Source organism: Prenolepis imparis, unplaced genomic scaffold (genome assembly GCF_030444845.1).
Source record: "Prenolepis imparis isolate NDT839.2.m4 unplaced genomic scaffold, iyPreImpa1.0 SCAF_1, whole genome shotgun sequence".
NCBI classification, from domain to species: Eukaryota; Metazoa; Arthropoda; class Insecta; order Hymenoptera; family Formicidae; genus Prenolepis; species Prenolepis imparis.
In genome coordinates this window covers 24598971-24620294 of record NW_028141159.1, presented here as the reverse complement: position 1 = coordinate 24620294, position 21324 = coordinate 24598971, and the positions used below count along the sequence as shown (strand labels likewise).

At 34.2% G+C, this 21324-nt stretch overlaps 1 pseudogene across 1 annotated transcript; it reads left to right on the top strand.

The window, feature by feature from the left end:
- Positions 1-9620: 9620 nt before the first annotated feature.
- On the top strand, positions 9621-11746 carry LOC145937339 (uncharacterized; annotated as a pseudogene). The gene is made up of 2 exons (XR_014425545.1): positions 9621-10931; positions 11034-11746. The product of XR_014425545.1 is annotated as an uncharacterized LOC145937339 (transcript).
- Positions 11747-21324: the final 9578 nt, after the last annotated feature.

Below are 21324 nucleotides of genomic sequence, written 5' to 3'. Positions count from 1 at the left end.
TTATCGATGTTTTCTTATACAGAACCCCCTATTTTTTATTGCATATTCTTGTAATCCTTGTCGAGACGTTTTCAAAACACATATATATTTATTTATTTATTTATTTACTTACTATATCATCCATTGTGTATAAATAAATTGTGTAACTTATAAAATTTGTATAAATTTTATACAATATTATTAATTAATATTATTTTTTGAATAATTTCGCACGTCAAAGATCAACATAGAAGAATATTTAGAACATTTAGAAAAACATAACTTATCTAATAGCAAAAACAAATTGGTTATGATTGATTAGATAGGAACTATTCTTCCTAAACGTTCCATCGATACATGTATCGTTACGACTGGTTTTGATGTGCAAAATCGTACGAAAAAGTTCAACCTTGGTGAACATTTTTGTACGTTACGACAAAGAGCATTATACGATAAAGTATCTTTAGCTAGAATTTCTAGAAAACAAGCTCTGTTATTGGATATCGGATGTCGTACATCGGTCGTCGGAAGCAGTGTGAATCCTGCATACGGTTTCGACTCCCGCTCGTCTTATCACGTTCCTCTCATTATTTTTCTTTAGCTAAACTCAGCTGATCCGAGCGTCAACCATCTATACTGTGTATATTTGAACGATTTTGACCTTATTCTCTCTTAACGCTCTGTTTAAAAATTTTGTCAGCTTTCGACTCTCGTGCTTCACATCGCACTTTCGCAATCTATATCGTTCTTTTCGAAGCTCGTATCGCTCGCTCACACACACACACACACACACACACACACACACACACACACACACACACACACACACACACACACACACACACACACACACACACACACACACACACACACACACACACACACACACACACACACACACACACACACATCTTAAAGTATTTTGAATGAAGTCTCAGTGCAAATTACACTACGCAAAACAATTAGGGGAGCGCTTTAAAACTTGCAAACTTTACCGATTTTAAGAAGCCATATCTCAGCTTATCATAAAGAGATTGTAAGACAACGTTTCTGGACGCATTTTAACGGGTATAGCCTCGACTTTAAAGGTAAGTAAGATTGCATTGTCCGCCTCATCGAACTGTTTTTGTTGTGAAAGCCAAAATCAGATCGTGAATAAATTTTGGAAATTTCATGACTTTGTAGTTATCCATGAAAAAAGCAGGAATGGGTCCAAAAATATCATTACATTGGTTTTGAAGTGGGAATCTTCCCCTTTAAAATGGCTCAAAAAACATTGCTATACTATACCTAGGAGCCGACCCAGCGAGAAATGATTGGTCGAATCGACGTCAATTCGACATCAATTCGATCAAATCGACGTTGATTCGACGTCGAATCAACATCGATTCGACCACCATTTCTCACTGGGGAGGTATCGGGTTTTATAATCATCCCTGCAATTTGCAAGATTTTTAATAATACCGTCGGCATTCGTATTAGGTGTACTTAACGCGAATGGAGAGGTTGCTCGGTCGGATTTTTTGCACATCATGTATGGCGAATGGAGAGGTTGCTCGGTCGGATTTTTTGCACATCATGTATGACGTATGTTTACGTCAATGTTAAGTGTAATGCGCGTGTGTGTGTGTATTAGCAGAGATCAGGATCCCAAGGTTCGTTACTCCCGCGGTAGTTAATGACTCCAAACCCTTTCTACTGTGTGTGTGTGTGTGTGTGTGTATGTGTCTATGAATGTGGAGCGTGCGTGCGTGCGTGTGTGCATGTGTACGTGTGTGTTGGTAAGTGTGGATGTGGGTGCGCACGCATGCTCCATACACACAACACACATACACTCACTCTCTCTCTCACACACACACACACACACACACACACACACACACACACACACACACACACAGCAGAGAGGATTTGAAATAACTATCACGGAGTGACGAACCGTAGGATCCTTATATTTACTGACACAGACTTACACACGCATGCGCGTGCATCACATTTTACATTGGAGTAGAGTGTTTCCGTAACATACATATCATTAAGTCGGGTTGCCTATTTGTTTACTGACAGGGGCATGCTTTGCTGGGCTCGCAGAATAAGATCAGAATGCGAGTTCAGTGGGGAGTGAGGAAAGCAAAATCGATTTTTATGACTTTAGCATAGTGAACAGTTGTGAAATTTAATAATATGTATAAAATATATATTTAATGATATAGTTCAAATAAATTATATTAATAGGTTCTTTATCAAATAATACAAGTTAGATAGGCAATAGAAGAGCCGGCGCAGTAGGCAAAACGCATATAAACAAAATTAATAACAAAATTAATGTTACGGATTAATGCTTAAATATAGCAAGTAAAGTATAGTTACGAGTATAACGGATTAGGAGTATAATTACGGACGGTTTGAGCCGTTTTTGGCTCATCTTCAGCATATAAATATAAATACTAATATAAAAATAATATAAAAACTAAAGACCGTCAATAATAAATAGATATGTAAATAGTAAATAGATATGTAAATAAAATTGAATCATAAGTCATAATATAAAATCAAACAAATTGTGCTTAGCTTAACACGGATTGTATTGAAAGCGATGTCAGATCAAATTCTGCTTATATTCTACGTTTCCAGAGCGCGTCATTCCCCGGTTGACAAGTCGGGCAGTGTAGTGCATGATGGATATTAGTAAGTTTTTTGGCGAATATCTGCGAATATCTATGAGCCATGAGTCGTACAGATATCTAGAAATTCTTTTCTCAATAACGAGTGGAATGATAAGTATTGCGGTAACCAAGAAATAAATTGTCAAACTGGGTAAAAAAAAAAAAAATACAGAATAAAAAGAAAACGAAAAATCAGACGGATTCGGATCGCAGTTAACACAGTTAAAATAATGCATTAAGTCAGATTGTATTGATAGAATTGGGACGTTAGCGCAAAGTCACGTTCCGCACATCGCAAATGAGCTAATAAGACTAATGTATGTTTTCGGATGTATAGTGATTCGTACTGGAATCGATAGAGTTCGATCGGGTGGACAGCACTCCGTGTCTGTCTGAAAATTTAAACTATTTGTCGTTTTATGTAAACCATTTCTGGAATTAGTCTTTTATTTAAATTAGACTCTTGATCGAGGATCTTCACTTTGTCCCATTTAAATTCGTGATTAAAATCTAATCTGTAGTCTGTAATTACAGAGTGATTGGTAATGTTTCTCCTAATGTGGCTGCGATGCTCCAATATTCTTGTTTTCATTTGTCTTCCCGTTTGGCCAACGTACATATGAGGCGTAATTAATTACAATTAATCGTTGCAATTAATTTTATAAACAACAGGAAGATAGCGTAAGCTGATCTTTGTGTACTCTAATGTACTCTAATCATATTACTCAATTTGTTGAAATCATAATAAGAGATTTTGATATTTAAATCTTTAACAGTATTTGCAATTTTGTCCGATAATGGAGGAACGTATCGTATAGTAAAAAAAGAGGATGTATCTGTAGTCATATCAATAGAGTTTAACTGTTTTAATTCGAATTTGTGAATCAAAGTTTTTATATGCTCGTGGAGAGTTGTAAAAATAAAATTAAAAGGATAGTTGTTGTCCAATAAAATCTCAATTATTATGTCAAAATTTTTTGAATAGAAACGCGGATGCGATAATAAAATGCGTTTGATCTATTAAACTTATGACCATACCTCTCTTATGATGGAGGGGTGCTGGGACCAGAAGTGCAACTATTTTCCCGAGAAGGTCAGTATGTGATACCAATCGAATATCAGAAAGTTAGTCTCATATATCAAAGTGACGTCTAAAAAATTTAAATTATTATTCTCAGCTATATCAAGAGTAAACTGAAGTCTCTCAGCAGAAATTAAAATATTAAAAATATATAAAGTGTAGGCATATAAATTTAAATCCAGAATTCTTCCATCTCGATAATATATCACGTAAATTAGAAATTAATTTCTTTGTCGGATCTTTGTTGACAATTTTGTACGTGTCTTTATTGTTGAGAATGTCAAACATTTTTTCTAAATATTTATCTTTGTCAAGAGCAACTATGACGTTGCCCTTGTCCGCGCGTATGAGAATTATATTCCGGTTATTGTTTAAATATTGTTTGGTGGTTATTAATAATAGTTTGATCTCAGAATGTATGTTGTTCTTAGGAACTAAATACGATGGAAGATTGCCTTTGAGATTTACCGTACGACTTCTAATGGAAGACTGTACATTAGGTAGGAATTTTTTTAGATTGTTTTCGACGTTTTTAATAAATTTGAATGTGAGCTTGCATTTATTAGTAATGGGTAAGCAAAAATTTTCCCCTAATTGAAGTAAGCTCTGGACTTCTGCAGGAATGGAAGTCGATGATAAATTCACAAACCATTTATCTTTAATTTGTTGTATATAAACTTGGCTGTCATTAAAAGAACCAATCTTAACCTCATGGGATTGAGTTTTAGGTGAGAAATTAGATTTAAGCAAATAAAGTTAAATTTCCCCTCGTCGATTGGATTATGATGGGAGCAGGAAGAGCTGTAAAAATAATGAATCGAGTTAATATTGCATTCTTCCCGTGTGTGCTTTGTTAACAGATAATTGAACTTCCTATCTAGCCTTGTACGTTTATTTACAGGAAAGGTATGTAATGACTCGCACTGTCTATCAAAGAAAGAGTTAGTGACTGTGACCGGAATAGAACAGTAAATAGTCTTACACAATTTAAAAAGATGAATGCGCGCCGTTCTTATTTCACAATGTATTTCTTTAAGTTCCAATTGTATATAGCAATTTTTTTGTAAAAAGATTCTTTGATTGTTTAAAGTCCTTGATCTCTGATATTTAAATTTTTTTCCAAAATCTTAAAATACTGACTTACGATTAGATGCAAAAGTATCAAGTTATTGTCGATTTGCGCAGAAATTTCGCTTTTAAATTGCCTTTAATAATCGTCTTACGAAAACTTATCCATAATTTTAATAGTCGTACGTCTTTATCAAAGTAATATCAAATATATTAAATAAACGGAAAAGTGTAACGCATTTATTTCTTTGGTTACCGCAATACTTATCATTCCACTCGTTATTGAAAAAAAAATTCTTTGATTTCTAGACATCTGCACGACTCATGGCTTATAACAGATATTCGCCAAACTTACTAATATCCATCAAGCACTACACTGTCCGGCTTGTTACCGGGGAATGACGCACTCTATAGAATATAAGCTGAATTTGATCACTTTGATATCGCTTTCAATACAATCCGTGTTAAAATGGGCACAATTTGTTTGATTTTATATTATGACTTATGATTTAATTTTATTTACATATCTATTTTATGACGGTCTTTAGTTTTTATATTATTTTTGTATTAGAGTATTTATATTACGCTGAAGATGAGCTAAAAACGGTTCGAAAAGTCCGTAATTATACTGTTAATCCGTTACACTCATAATTATACTTTACTCTTTATTTAAGCATTAATCCGTAACATTAATTTTGTTATTAATTTTGTTTATATGCGTCTTATCTACTGCGTCAGCTCTTCTATTGCCTATCCAACTTGGCTATTTAATAATATAGATAACAACGTAAATAAAATTTTAAATAAATTTGAATAAAAATATTTTTAATCTTTAAATATAATAAATTACAATAAATGGTTAATGTGGCCACCATTTTCCTCTAAACATAAAACAATTCTGCGCATGAAATTTTCTTTCACTTATTTCAGTAGAGTGATCTCTGCACATGCGTTTTGTATTCTATTTTTTAAAATTTCCGCATTTTTCGGCAAGATATATTTTTCCAAATCTCACACTCATGGATTTTTTCGTGTAGGGCTTCTTAAAAAATAAAGTATATAAAAATATACTTTATTTTTTAAAAACTCTACACAAAAAAATCTATGGGTGTGAGATTTGGAGAGCGTGATGGCCATGGATTCTGAGGACCATGAAGTCCGATGCATTTTTCGGGAAATTTTTGATTTAAAATGTTTCTCGCTAAAAGAGAAGTGTGGGTGAGATGTCTATCCTGTTGGAACATTATTTGTATTTTAGTTGGAACATCATTTGTATTAGCCAGTGGCACATCCTCCAGTTCATGGAGCCGATAGAGCAGAAAATTTGCATAATAATGTGAACCCCTACTATTCCCATCCACACGTTCACAGTCCATTTGTCTTGAACGTTTGTTTCTCTTATGCCATGTGGATTATGCTCTGCATAGTAATGCTTATTATGTCTGTTTATGGATTAATCGCTTCCAAAAACTGCTTCGTCAGACCAGAGAATACTTTTCAAAAATATATATCATTTCCGGCATCATTGAAATTCACCTGCATAAACTGAGTAAATTAGTATGACGATAATTTACAAGTAAATGACAACATCTGGTACGTTACAGCAAAAGAATAGAACTAAATTTTTAAATAAACTTATGTGTTCAATAAGCCATTCACAAAAATTTAAACGTCGTGACATATCACCAGGTATATGAGTCTTTGTATGCTGTTTAAATGGATGCCAACCCAGAGAATGTTTAATAATTTTATGAATGGTAACATGGCGAGTGGAATGTTCGAGCTTGCATTAATTATGTGAGGTTCAGATAATCCCGGAAATCTTTTCGAATTTGCAAAAAATCTCAACATTGAACGGTGGTATTAAAATAATGATAGTCATAAATCAAGAGGCATAAACTCGAAATCATTAATAAGAGACAATAAACAAGCGTATACCGATTTGCCCCTTTATTGTCTAAACCAGAGTTTCCCAAAGTGGGCGCTACCGCCCTCCTGTGGACGCTGGAGGGATCTGAGGGAGTTTTGTTCGCTTTAGGGGCAGTACGGAGGCGTTGAAGTATTTTTTTAATATCCTATCTACACCTAAGGATGATCTCACTCGTGGCTTATCCGACTGCTTTCGCCCGTCTATGGCTGCGGTCGAGAATACACTACAAATGCTTTGAAACATTATTCTATCTTTATTCTTCTGGAATGTAGAACAAAGATAGAATGATGTTTCAAAGCATTCGTAGTGTATTCTCGACCGCAGCCATAGACGACCGAAAGCAGTCGGATGAGCCACGAGTAGGATCATCCTTAGATGTAGATAGGGCATAAGCAAACTCTTATCCACTTGATTATATAAACATACAATTATGTATCACAAGAATCATATGTAACAACTATTAATACATATTGACAACAACAGTTGTATAATGTCAGGCATGCTTTATTTTACAAGAAAACGTACAGAATACAAGTTTTAACCGATTGGTCTAAAAAACAAGACGATAGGTCTTAACAAACGAGCGCTAGCATGTATGTAATTGTGCGCACTTTCGACTTACGCAGGTTCTTACAAATCCAGTGCACAGCGAGAGGAAACTGTGCATGTTATATCAAGTTCACTGTACAATACTATAAATACGTGAGAAATCTTAATTCACTATTAGACTGGTTCTGAATTGTGTAACGAGCAGTAGCTCAAATATAGAGCCAAACATAAACAAATTGGTAGCACACCAGGTTCATCCTTTTCATTAATAATTATTTTTAATTTTATTAATATTTACAGATTTACTTAATATTTGATGAAATTACTAATAATAGTGAGCAATCTTACATGTTTATGTGCAATTTTTTTGTTATTTTATTTTGCAATTTCTTTGTTATTTTATTTTAATACATACCTTTAACACTTATTTAGTTCCAAATTGTTTTATTTCAACTACGCTTACAATTTTATTATTAGTTAAGATTGAGATAAAGATTTTCCGAGGGAAGCGCTGAAAAAAATTGTTTGAAAAAGGGGCGATGAGCCAAAAAAGTTTGAGAAACTCTGGTCTAAATGAACGAAGACAACACATGTTCGTGTGCATTTACCACAATCGCGTGCCGTTGATAGAAGCGATGACGCCACGAGACGAAAGATAGAGAGCCGCACGTCACCGCGAATCATTCATGGTTCCACGACGCGGTGGTCGTCCGCGATGGGCAACAACGGAAGGAGCGAAAGTCGTTAATACGTTTAAGAAGGATCCATGCGATACACGCTGCAGATTCACCGCGCAATCGACTCCGCGGCTTTAGACACGCGTCGTTATCACGCGTCAAAACAACAACAAAACAATCGCGTGCGAGGGGGGCATTTAAAAGCCCGATGATTTAAGGACCGAAAACATCGCGGCTTAGACGCACGCATCGAATGTGTGTTTACGTATCAAACATCGAAAATATACGCCGACACATGCAGCGATCCGCATAAGCACACATATCAATATTTATATGAACGCGGTTCCAATTGTATTCGATTTCTCTATTGTTTTTGAATAAACTTATCTACACTCGTCAAAAAAATTATCGCAACACGTACACGCACCGGCATTAATGGTGTCCGGCGTTAGATGTGTGCGAATACGTGTATGACAGCCGAAAGTCATACGCACACATACGTAACGCGACATACGTGTTATGACTTTCGGCTGTCATACACGTATTCGCACACATCTAACGCCGGACACCATTAATGCCGGTGCGTGTACACTGAGAAAAAAATACTGTTGAATCAACAACGTTTTTGTAATAAAAAATATCATTGATATTTTTGTAGTTAAATTTTATTTTATTAATTCAATGATATTATTATCAACAATAATATCATTGAATTAATAAAATAAAATTTAACTACAAAAATGTTGTTGAGTCAACAGTATTTTTTTCTCACAAGGGACATGTCACAACTGTCCGGAACCGATTTGATTCTTCTTCAAATATGTTGTTAAATACACAAATCTAAAAGACACGTATTTTTTTATATGTGCGGATATTGAGTTTTAAGGGGTGAAACCTTTAAAGAAAAACGGTATTTTTCATTTGGATCGAATATCTGGTAAACTATAAGAGGTAGAAAAAAAAGACGTACAACAAATTTTAATGGCTTGAAGAGTACTTTAAAGTTATATGAACAAAATTTTTTTATTTTTATTTTTTTTTAAATACCCTCACCACTTAATTTTTTTTTTTTCAAAATTAAAAATATTTTTTTACCTAATTTAAAGCTTATTTTTTTCCAAATTCAACCATGTGTAATAAAGTTATGTTACGAAATATCATTTTCGAAAATTAATTATAAACGCTCCCGTATATACGTTCATCCGTGCTATGTGCGTAAGTAATTACCGTCGAACAATAAGATATATAAAAAATGTTTATGTATAATTTTTATTTATGTTTTCTATGTATTTATAACTGCGTATTGTGTATATTTAAATTTTTAAAAACATTTTTAAATATAATTAATAAGAATTATTTTAAATATACCCCCAGTTATTTTATTATTTCTTTAATATTTAATTTCTTCTATAAAAATTAAAAACAATTTTATTCTATAATAAAATTATTTTACAATTGAATCTTTGCAAATAAATAGATGTTGCAATATTTGGCATAAACAAATTTTATATCTTACGTTAAATGAATCATAAGATAAGATTATGTGTACGTGTTCCAGATAAGTTATAATTTTTACAATTAAATCTTTGCAAATAAATGTCGCAATATTTGGCATAAACAAATTTTATATCTTACTTTAAATGAATCATAAGATAAGATTATGTGTACGTGTTCCAGATAAGTTATAATTTTTACAATTAAATCTTTGCAAATAAATAGATGTCGCAATATTTGGCATAAACAAATTTTATATCTTACGTTAAATGAATCATAAGATTATGTGATTACGTGTTTCTGATAAGTTAATATAAATTGTTCATGTAGCAGCATAATTCTCACAGTCAATGTAGTCTTTTCGTTGTAATAATATCTGTGTAAACTGTTTTTCTATTGCAATAAAAAGCAAAATTTAACATCTTTGAATATGATTATCAATCCGCTTAACGTTGTTAGACTTTTATTGATGTCAATAAATTCAATATATCTAACAGAAACGCCAGTAACTGAAGCAGAAGTGGAATTAAAGGAAAACATAAAAAAGATATTACTGGATAGCGTTTTTCATTATAATGGGGTGGAAGTAACGGAAGAAATATATCTCGATTATGAAGAACCTTATAAATTACATAGTTTTGAAATAATTGAAGATGACGAAGAAGCATGGAAGATAATTTAAATTCTCATCCTCATTGTTCAAATGATGATACAAATTTTGATAGTTCTTATAAAAGACGAGCTGTTGAGTATTGGCGACATCGGGACACTGATGAAAACAGTAATGACAAAAAAAGGAATCGTCCTCTAAAAGTAGTACAAAGTAAATTTAGAAGAGTTTCATCTGAACGTCAGTTAAATGGGAAGAACAAATACAATCAGGTGGAAGTCGTATAGAAAAATTATCTTACATCTCCAAATTTACACATGATAAATTTACTGCAGCTGTTGAATCAGGATTCATGGTTCATGATATTGATCTAAAAAGATGGGCTTTACAAGCTCAAGAAGAAATAGGAAATTTAAATCCTATATTTAGAGCATCTCACAGTTGGATAGCAAGAAGTCTCACCGAATTGTTTCAAGAAAAGTTACGAAGTTTGTCACTAGAAGAACATTAGAAGATTCTGTTGATTTGCAAAAATCAGCTGATGATTTTCTGGAAATAGTAAAACCTCTTATTGAACAGTTTGGATCTGAAAATATTTACAATTCAGATCAAAGTGGTTTCCAATTGGAAATTCATTCTGGAAGATCATTGCCTAACCAGAGAGAAAAAAAAGTAGAACGTGTCGTGCAATCCATATCATCAACAACCCATTCATATACGATACAACCAATAATATCCTGTAATGGCAATTTGTTGTCACCTTTATTTATTGTATTAAAAGAAGCTAATGGTAAATTTGGACCAAGAGTAGAAGAAAATTTATTTAAACCAGAAAATGTTATTGTAAAAGCATCGAAATCTGGTAAAATGACATCAGGTATTTTCCTTTTATAATTACTTTCTTTAACAAACTTATTTCATTTAACAATTTAATAAGAGTCATAAAAAACTATTAAATTAACATTTATATTTTATACAGATCATTTTAAAATGTGGTTAGAAGAAGCTTATTTTGCAAACATTGATCCTAATAGCGTTCTTCTTATTGATTCATGGACTGGACATTGCCCCAATACTATTTCGGATTTAACACCTCCAGGAACACATATTACTACTATGATAATACCGAAAGGAACTACAGGGAAAATACAACCATTAGATGTTTATGGATTCAGAATTTGGGAAAATTTTGCTAAAAGATTTTCAGATACGGTTTTACTGTTGGAAAGTAATATAAATTTACATGAACGAAATAATATAATAAAATTGCAATCTTTGATACATAATCAATTGTCATCCCCACGATATCAAAACTTATTTAAATATTCGTGGTTTAAAAGTGGTTATACGAATGAAAGACCAGACGAATTTAAAAATCCAGTACACTTTAGTTTAGACGAAACGTCAACAAAATGTGAAATCGAAGGTTGCAATAATATAGCTGTAGTAAAATGTTCTTGGTGCAAGAAATCATTACGCTTGAAACATTTTTTTGTCGAATATCATTATTGTAATGTATATAATGAGTGAATAATATAAAATGCAAATATATATTTTTTTAAATCTAAATATACACAATACGCAGTTATAAATACATAGAAAACATAAATAAAAATTATACATAAACATTTTTTATATATCTTATTGTTCGACGGTAATTACTTACGCACATAGCACGGATGAGTGTATATACGGGAGCGTTTATAATTAATTTTCGAAAATGATATTTCGTAACATAACTTTATTACACATGGTTGAATTTGGAAAAAAATAAGCTTTAAATTAGTTAAAAAAATTTTTTTAATTTGGAAAAAAAAAATTAAGTGGTGGGGGTATTAAAAAAAAAATAAAAATAAAAAAATTTTGTTCATATAACTTTAAAGTACTCTTCAAGCCATTAAAATTTGTTGTACGTCTTTTTTTTCTACCTCTTATAGTTTACCAGATATTCGATCCAAAAGAAAAATACCGTTTTTTTTAAAGGGGTGTTTCACCCCTTAAAACTCAATATCCGCACATATAAAAAAATACGTGTCTTTTAGATTTGTGTATTTAACAACATATTTGAAGAAGAATCAAATCGGTTCCGGACAGTTGTGACATGTCCCTTGTCAGTGTAATTAATATCAAAATTTAGCATAAATTCAAATAAGCGTATCTCTGCGAAAAATTGTCGTATTTCAAAAAATTTTTTTTTGTTTTAAAGGGTAAAGTCTCTACTTTAAGGAACTTTCGTTCGATTTTGATTTTATTCTCTCCCCCTTTCTCCATCCCTTTAAAAGGAGGAACGTGTTTTTTTTCAAAAAATTGCATAGTTTGACGAACTCTACGGAGTGTACTAAATTTTTTTCGCAAATATCATCATTACTATCGTAAAATATGGACTTTTCTCTACAAATTAAAAAAAAATTGAATACCGTACGATTTTTTTTCGCGAAGTTACGGCGTATCAAAGTTACCTATGCATTTTTGCCTATATATTCAATTACCGCCAACATTAGCATTATCCGATGGGCACTAGGGGGAAGTTGCTGGTCGGATTTTGCCCATCGTGTGTGTGTGTGTGTGTGTGTGTGTGTGTGTGTGTGTGTGTGTGTGTGTGTATAATGTGCGATAATTTTTTTGACGAGTATATGTTTAAATATCCGCGTTTTGTGTTTCACGAAACCCCTTTCCTGTGTTACGTCCTGTGGACTGCACGATTCTTTTCTCCTCCCCGATTTACGCAGATTCGCGTTCCGCGAACATATTAATTATAAGACCGAAATTAGTTATAAGAATTAAACGGAGAAAGACAATTGTGAAACAACTCGACCGGTGAGATTACGAAACCTACACTTTGATCAATAAGTCATAGGTAATGTTGAAATATCACGATCGACACACGCTATCAGCGGACCAAAGATCAGAATTAGGAAAGAACCCTTCATACAAGAGAGCAATACGTTGCGCAAAAGGGATTAAATACCGAACGTATGACTATGAGTCACAAGAAAAGAAGACGCCTTTTGCCCTATAAGAAGGGCAGACGAATAGTATAAAAGCAGCGAATCTTCCAAGAACGCTCTCTTTAATTCCGCCTACGTCGTGGCAGTTACGCACTTCATACTGGATCCTCGCATTAAACATATATTGTGACCATCGGGACTCAACAACCAGCTACTAGTCAACCTACACCTCCGCCCACACGGAAGTGAATAAATCCCCGGAATCGCGACTAAACTTAATAAGTAGTGGAAATCGCTGCCCGTCGAGCATTGAAACGCGCTCTCCGATTGAAACGGGACGATCAAAAGCCAACGCGAATCCTCAACCGCCTCATAGCACATCAACGTTACACACACACTCATATATAATTGTTTATACATGTCCACAAATTCAAATGTCTAATTCTCCGAATATTATTAAGATTTTATTTTTTTGAATAAATGATAATTATTTACATTACGCGAATTTAAAGTCTTATTTAAACCCCTGCGTTCCTTCATATATCCCCCGAGATCGCACAAGGTCCTATCCCGCGTAAAAGTGATTTAATTCCCTTACCGAAAAGGACCGACGAACGGACCCCTGAGATAAGCCAGGTAAAAGCGACTATCCAGTCGTTGACCTGCAAAAGAGCCAGACAGTCCGTTCGACCCGAAATCACTCCGATTTCGGGAAAACGCTGTTACGACCTTCGAGCGGCCTTTCCTTCGTGCAGGCCAGGACGTAACATACGTTTAATTGGGGGCTCGTCCGGGATTGAAATGTGCGATCTTTGGGAATAGGAATGAGTAAAGGGACTAGAAGCACAACGGACAAAGACGAAATAGATGAACTTTACAAGACCGCGTTAGAAACATCACACAGAACACGTGAATCTAAATCAAAATTCACAGGATCTACGCCTCGACACGTACATTTTTTAGGAGATTCTAATTTAACCGAAATAAGTGAATTACCCGACGAATCCGACCAAGTCGAATTTATTGACTCAAAAAATCAGATTTTCAAAATTAATATCGATAATTCTAACGGCGAATCCGGAGGTCCACCAATAAACATGGCTAACGTTAATCCTTTCGCCACTTTAAAATACGCGGTCGAAACCGTTCCCTTTTTCGACGGTAGTAACACCCCACTAAATTATTTTATTGAGGGATGCGAGGAAGCAAAATCTATGCTCCCTAAAGAGGCAGAGTGTCAATTCGCTAAAATTATAAGAACGCGAATAGTGGGGGAAGCGCGTCGTACTATACAGATTTTACTATCAAGATTTTAATACCGTAGCTGCATTAACAACGTATTTGAAAAAAATTTACGGTCCCTCCAAAAACTTCTACCAATTACAAGGAGAATTAGGTTGCATTTATCAGAAAAATAATGAAGATGTCGTCACTTACGCGAATCGGGTTAAACTTCTCGGAAAACAAATACTAGAGGCATTTCGAAGCTCAGGGAACGCTATGCCTGAACAAGATATAAAAGCAATTATAGAAACAGATATGTGTAAATGCTTTATTAGAGGACTAAAACCCGAAATAGAACAAAGAATAGCGCGAGACCTAAACGTACAGGAAACCGTGGCCGACGCGTTAAAAATAGAAAGAGAGCTTCAACAAATGACAGATTTACGACAAGGCGCTAAATCAAGTCAAAATTCACCGCTACCCGTTAATCTATCTCGAGAAGTCTGCCAAATCTGTTATAAAGAAGGGCATGCCGCAAGTAGTTGTCGAAAACTCACTCAACTTTCACCACAAAATCAAAATCCTTTCGGAAACACCGGAACGGATATTTTAATCTGTCAAATTTGTAAAAAACGCGGGCATAGCGCAGATAAATGTCGGTTACGCGACCCACGATCTCGACAATCAATTAACGTAATTCAGGAAAAGGTCATTACTTGTCAATTATGCTCTAAGATTGGTCATAATGCAAAATCATGTCGACAGAATAACTTTAATCAACAAACAAATAAATCTTCAGTAATTTGCCAATGGTGCGATAAATCCGGTCATTCGGCTAATAATTGTTGGAAGAAACAAAATGAACGCAATACTAATATCGTGTGTCAAACTTGTAACAATTATGGCCATATCTCTAGAAATTGCCGCTCTAAAATCAATCCAATACCAACACATAAAAACAATTTATTCTGCCGATATTGCAAAGAACAAGGCCATCTTCTCGATACATGTCAATTACGAATTACGAGTAACAATCGCCGCAAAGAAAAAAAGCAGGGAAACTACAACGGATCCTCGACATCGGGTGTAAAATCGGGGGCCGAGCGAACATCACACCCATCCGTGCAGCGGCAAGCCAAGTAAATAACTACGAACTCGAAATCAGGCCCGTAACTGTAAGCCTCGACAAACATAGTCGCGCCTACGGTACAGGTCGAAATCGATAAAATTACCATTCAAATAACCTTTATGTTAGACACGGGATCCGGACCGAATATAATTAAAGAAAATTTTGTGCCCGAAAATACAAGTATTAATTATTCGAATATTTTAAAATTAAATGGCATAAACAATTATCCTGTATATACCCTAGGAGAAATTACACTAACACTTTTTGAATTACCGGTATTATTTTATATCGTTGCCAACGATTTTCCGATTCCACAATCCGGAATATTAGGAAACGATTTCTTCAAACAAACTTTTTCAAAAATAGATTACGCTCAAGGACATTTAGATATTTCCGGAATTAATGTGCCCTTTTTCTCCCCGGAAACCATAATAGTATCTCCAAGATCAGAATCGCTATTTTTTGTGAGGATAGAGAACCCTGAGATTAAAATAGGATATATACCGAAATTAAAAATAGAACATGGAATTTTCCTAGGAGATACTATCGTAGAAAATATTTCTGGAAAGCATATCTAAATGTCATAAGCACTCTAGATGAAGAAATAGAAGTTCGCGTACCGACACTCCGTTTAAAACCACTGAACGAACTATTTGACGACGATATCGAAATTATCGATAACAAGAAAGAGGGGTCAGATAACGACCAGACTAACGTTAACACGGACCATGAAGATAAAGATACGATGATATTTAGAGACAATGAGGATGAATTTTCAATAATGATTCAAGGAAAGAATAAAATTAAAAGTAAGAGAGGGAATAAAAATTATTTAAACGAAAATTATAATAATTCAAAAATCCTTGGAGAGGGAAGTTACCAAACCTCTCCTGAAAATTATAATGATCCAGAAATCCTTGGAGAGGGAAGTTACCAAACCTCTCCTGAAAATTATAATAAATCGGAAATCCTTGGAGAGGGAAGTTACCAAACCTCCTCTCCTGAAAATTATGATAAATCAAAAATCCTTGGAGAGGGAAGTTACCAAACCTCTCCTGAAAATTATAATAAATCGAAAATCCTTGGAGAGGGAAGTTACCAAACCTCTCCTGAAAATTATAATAAATCGAAAATCTTTGAAGAGAGAAGTTACCAAACCTCTCCTGAAAATTATAATAAATCAAAAATCCTTGGAGAGGGAAGTTACCAAACCTCTCCTGAAAATTATAATAAATCGAAAATCCTTGAAGAGGGAAGTTACCAAACCTCTCCTGAAAATTATAATAAATCAAAAATCCTTGAAGAGGGAAGTTACCAAACCTCTCCTGAAAATTATGATAAATCAAAAATCCTTGGAGAGGAAAGTTACCAAACCTCTCCTGAAAATTATAATGATCCAGAAATCCTTGAAGAGGGAAGTTACCAAACCTCTTCTCAAAATTTTGATAATCCAGAAATTATTGGAGAAGAAAGTTATAAAAATCTCCCAAAAGAAAAAATTCCTAGAATTTCGAAGGAAAAATGTCAAACCTTGTCAGAAAATTCTAGCTCCGTCGATTCCGAAGAGGGAAGTTACCAAACCTCATTTCATAATTCGACACAACCTTTTTCCAAAAATTCAAAGGATCGTTTATCCCTTCCAAAACTTACATTTCCGAAAACTGGATTATCTGTTAGAAATAATGAAAATGAATTAGAAACCTCTCAAGTTACAATGGAAAATCTTCTAAGAGAAACTCAAGAATATAACAAAAATATTGAAAAAATAAATAATAAAACATTTGAGAATAAACATAAACCGTCTGAAAAAATTTCAGCATCCTTATTTGACAGGTCTCAAGAAATTATAAAAAATTTTCCACGAAGAAGAGAGTCAAAACACAAAGAAAAACAACGAGTTAATGTAGAAAATTTCAATTTACATAATTGCCTAGTAGTTTCCGAACAACCAAAGGAAACTCGATTTACTCAAATTATGGAATTACTGCGGTTAGAACATCTAAATAAAGAAGAACAAGAGAACGTATTAAAATTAATAACAAACAGTCAAGATCGATTTCATGTTCCTGGAGAAAAACTGACCGCTACTCATGTTTTACAACATCAAATAACCATTATAGACGCTCGACCGATTAACACTCGTCAGTATAGATTCTCGCAATTACACAAAGAAGAAATAAACAAGCAGGTAGAAGAACTGTTAGAAGGAAGCATCGTAAAACCGTCTCAATCACCTTATAATACGCTCATATGGATCGTGCCAAAGAAAGAAGACTCGAAGGGAAACAAACGCTGGAGAATGGTTCTCGATTTTCGAGCGTTAAACGACAAAACTATCGATGACGCTTATCCATTACCCAACATCGTAGATATATTGGATCAATTAGGAGGAGCACAGTACTTCTCAGTATGTGATCTAGCTTCCGGATTCCATCAAATAAAAATGGATCCTGCCGACAGTCATAAAACAGCATTTACCACTCCTTTCGGTCATTATGAATTCGATCGAATGCCTTTCGGATTAAAAAATGCACCTGCTACCTTTCAACGATTAATGGACCTAGTATTGACTGGATTACAAGGCGAGGAATTATTTGTCTATATGGACGATATTGTTATTTATGCTACCTCTCTAGAAGAACATGAACGAAAATATAACGCATTAATAGAGCGACTTCGTAAAGCCAACTTAAAATTACAACCAGACAAATGTGAATTTCTAAAAAATGAAGTAACATATTTAGGACACGTAATTAGCAAAGATGGAGTAAAACCTGATCAAAAAAAATTAGAAGCAGTACAACAATTTCCGAGACCCAAAACACCGAAGAACATTAAACAATTTTTGGGACTTGCAGGTTATTATAGACGATTCATACCGAACTTTTCTAAATTTGCAAAACCACTTACTTCTTTACTGAAAAACGACACCCGCTTTGAATGGACAGCCGTACAAGAAGAATCATTCGAAATTTTAAAACAAAAATTATGTGAAGAACCTGTATTGCAATATCCTGACTTTTCGAAACCATTTATCTTAACCACAGACGCATCAGGAATAGCAGTAGGAGGAATATTATCACAGGGAGAAATAAATAAAGACCGACCGATCGCGTACGCTTCTAGAACCCTCACCGATAACGAAATAAAATATGACACATACGAAAAGGAAGCTTTAACCATAGTATATTGCGTCAAACATTTTCCGTATTTATATGGGAGAAAATTTACCTTAGTCACTGATCATAAACCATTATTATGGTTTAAAAATGCTCAAGACGCAAACATGCGAATATTACGCTGGAGACTAAAATTAACCGAATACGAATACGATGTCATATATAAGGTAGGAATAACTAACGTAAATGCAGACGCATTATCAAAAAATCCAATAAATCTTGAAGAAATCGATTGTAAACTAATAAAAGAAAGAAAAACCTTAAATCCAAACAACCCCGAAGATACAGAAATAATTTCAAAAATGTTAGAAGAATCAGATAGCGAAGAAGAAAAAGAGGAAGACGATTTTCATTTATATCTCTCAGATAACGAAGAACCCATATTTGAAGCTAATTTTGTCGAAAACAATAACGATTCTATACCTTTTACACTCGAAGAAATAAATGAACCGACCGTAATACAAACTACAGAAAAAGTATTAATACACGATCCACCTAAACAAGACAGAATACAGATAAGAAGCCACTGCAGGACAAGGTAATAAACAAAAACCCACTAAGGAAGAAGATAATATTGAACAAAACAAAGAAAAAAACGACACATCAGACAAGGACCTCGACGCCGAAGAGAAAGAAGAAGACGAAGAAGACATTATTAATCAAAATCTAAAAGCAAGGAAAGCGAAACCCAGAATTATCGAAAATAAAATAATTAAAAGCAACATCATAAATTCTCGCGAATTATTATTCCTACGAAAAGATAACGTAGCATATTTTGTCGACACCCAAGGAAATCCTTTAGACTCAGGATCTCAGAAACTTTCCGAGCGAAACGAACTACCAAATTTAGGATCTCTTACCTTGGGCGAAGCCAAGGCCATAAAATACAAACACTAGTATCATATCGCGCTACCTGTTAACGACGAACAACGAGTAGGCCTTACGGCAACTCTAGATCACATCTTAAAAACCTTGAAAGATTTAAATAACGTTATCAAAAATTTAAAATTAGAAACAATTAGCATTGCAAAAACCGATTTCATTAATAACGTTCCCTGGAACAATATCAAGGTACAACTACAATTGATATTTATTAACTCAACTACGAAAATAATTATTTGCAATGGACAAATTAAATATCCACCGAAGGATTTGCGTTCTGTCATAATCGACGAAATGCATTGCTCACCAACAGGAGGACACCGCGGAGTAACCAAAACATATAATAGAATTAAACACAATTATTATTGGGAAAATTTGAAATCGGACGTTCAAAAACACATACAACAATGTTTACAATGTCAACTGAAAAAACTCGTTCGAGTTAAGACAAAACAACCAATGATAATCACAGATACGCCTGGCACTTCGCTTGATAAAGTAACTATGGATATCGTAGGCCCACTACCTAAGACCGAAAGAGGCAACGAATATATCTTAACACTACAAGATCAGCTAACAAAATATTGTATGGGGATACCGCTACCTGACCAAACCTCAGAAACCATTGCGGAAGCCTTTGTAGACCGTTTTATTTGCGTGCTCGGAGCGCCGAAAGCTATACTTACAGATCAAGGAAGAAATTTTATTAGCGATTTAATGAAGAAAATTGCCAAATTATTCAAAATACGAAAATTTCGCACAACAGCTTTTCATCTTCAATCAAACGGATCATTGGAGAGATCACATCACGCACTCAGCGAATACTTAAAACAATACGCAAACGAGCAAAAACAATGGGACAGATGGATCGGATTAGCTATGTTCAATTATAATACTAGCGTACACGAAACCACAAAACACACTCCGTACGAACTAGTTTTCGGAAAAATAGCACGAGTTCCGTCAAATGAACTTCTCCCACCTGAAGATAAATTAGCAAATTATGAAGACTATTTAATAAATCTTGTCACACAACTTCACACGATTCAACATAATGCGCGCGAAAACGTTGTAACAGCAAAAGTCAAATCAAAAAAATATTACGACAAAAAAATAAACCCTTAGACCTTTAAACCTGGAGATCAGGTATTCTTGTTAAAAGGACCAAAACCAGGTAAATTCGGAGACCAGTATACCGGACCTCATGAAATTTTAGAGATATTAAATAAAAATAATGTAAAGATCAAAATAAAGAGAAACAGCCGCATAGTACATCCTAATCGTTTACGAATATCGCACATCAAACCAATATCTAATAATAAACGTGGAAACGCGGCTTCATTAGGTCCGTATTTATAGTCGTTTCTCAAATCTCATCTCAGATTTGAGACATGATATGATTTAATAGATGAATTTTTAAAATCAATTTGATTTCGTTTGTAACCTCGATTCAGTAGAGATACTCAAGAGAAAATTTCAGTTCAAAATTTCAGTTAATTTTTAATCAAAATGTAATTATTGAACCGTCTGTATCTCAAGACATAAAATCTGAGTATTTAACCTAATAGACGCTCTTGAGATTTGAAAAACGACTATAAATACGGACCTTATTCAACGGTTCACAACGCCGATTAAAACTCAAAGTGGAAGAATTCTCCGCTTTGGACGAGGATTTCGTCTCTCGGCATATTCCCTAACACCCAGGATCACGATTAATTATGCGTATTCGAATATATTGTATTCCGCCGCTCACGCGTTCGCATATACAGATGTTCGGCAACGGATGGGACAAAATTTAAGGGGTGATTCTTGATTTTTGTTTTATCATGTAGAATCACCCTGAAATTTTGTCCTGCCTGTTACTGATACCTTGTATATGCGCACAAGCGCTCACGTACACATATTTTT